This window comes from Galeopterus variegatus, unplaced genomic scaffold (assembly GCF_000696425.1).
Source record: "Galeopterus variegatus unplaced genomic scaffold, G_variegatus-3.0.2 Scaffold2857, whole genome shotgun sequence".
NCBI classification, from domain to species: Eukaryota; Metazoa; Chordata; class Mammalia; order Dermoptera; family Cynocephalidae; genus Galeopterus; species Galeopterus variegatus.
Genome location: NW_007728968.1, coordinates 67,763 through 69,299, shown reverse-complemented (window position 1 = coordinate 69,299; position 1,537 = coordinate 67,763). Strand labels below are relative to the sequence as shown.

At 40.7% G+C, this 1,537-nt stretch overlaps 1 pseudogene; it reads left to right on the top strand.

The window, feature by feature from the left end:
• The window catches only part of LOC103599129, a 40,465-nt pseudogene extending 39,357 nt beyond the window's left edge, over window positions 1-1,108 (top strand).
• Window positions 1,109-1,537: the final 429 nt, after the last annotated feature.

The following is a 1,537-nucleotide window of genomic DNA, read 5'->3' as shown; positions in this document are numbered from 1 at the left end:
GACACTGGGCTCAGCCACCTCTCCTCCAGTGACACTCACATTGACAAGCCCCACTTGCAGGCACAATCAGCTTTTCATCTCCAGCTCTTAAATATTGGCAGACACCTGAGAAGACCATCTTCTGTGGAATATGGAGACCAAAACAGAGAAAGGAGACTTATCTGAGAAGGAGATGGAGTCCATGAAGGGAGTAGAAAAAGTGAAAAGAAAAACTTTCAGGAAAATTATGCTCATTAGCAGGGTTGGAAGACAAAGTGGAGATTTCCTAGGAAATAGAGCACATAAATAAATAAAAACAAAAACAAAACCAAGGAGTGGAAAGTATGAGAGAAAAAATAATTAAATTAGAAGATTAACTTTAGAGATTCCCTATCTAAATAATAGGAGTTCCAGAAAGGAAAACACAGAAATGAGTAAGGAATTTATCAATGAACTAATTCAAGAAGGTTTCGCAGAATTGAAGGGCATGGGTTTTGAAATTGAAAGGCCTAACTAGTTCCTAGTAATGGATCACAATACACCCATCCAAGGCACATCATTGTGAAATTTCACAACTCTGGGAAGGTCTTAAAAGTTTCCAGAGAGGAGTAAGCCTCAAGTAAGAGGTGGGAAATCCAAATGCCTCTGTGTTGTTCGATGGCAACACTAGAAGCTGGAAGACAGTGAAGTAAGACCTTCAAAATTCTGAAGGTCCCTCTTCCAGGGACATGCCTGGAGGCACTTGGAGCAGTCCAGCATTTGACATTCCATCACAGGTTTTCCTACAATACTAGCCTCCAACAAGACTAGGCTGTCCTGAACCCCTGGTAATAGAATCGTTCACCTTTATACCAAGAAGGCTGGGAAAACACCAAAATCTGCATGTGGCGTGTGCCCTGGCAGATTTCCAGGGGTCCATGCAGTGGGACCTAAAGTTCTTATGAGGTTGTCTAAAACAAGAAACATGTCAGCAGGGTCTAGGGTGGTTTCATGTGTGCTAAATGTGTCTGTGACAGGATCAAGCACGCTTTCCTCATTGAACAGCAGAAAATCATGAAAGTATGGAAGGCACAAGCACAGAGTCAGAAAGCTAAATAAAACAAATGAAGCTTTTCTGAGTAATAAAAAAGTCAAAAGGAAAAAATAATTCTGAAGGGACTACTTCCATATTGAACAGCAGAAAATCATGAAAGTATGGAAAGCACAAGCACAGAGTCAGAAAGCTAAATAAAACAAACGAAGCTTTTCTGAGTAATAAAAAAGTCAAAAGGAAAAAATAATTCTGAAGGGACTACTTCCAACTCAGAATTCTATGTGTGAGGGTGAGATAGAGACACTTTTAGATATGCAAGCCTTCAAAAAATTTTACTTTTCATATACCTTGTTTCAGGAAGCTATTGGAGGATGTCTTCCCCCCAAACAAGGACATAAGCCAGGAGAAAAGAAATGATGTGAAACTGGAAACAGGGGATTTAACAGAAAGAGAGGAGAAGGCTGACACCAGGAACACAGCACCACTCCAGGCATAGAGGGCATCAGTCCAGGTTGAGAAGATCAG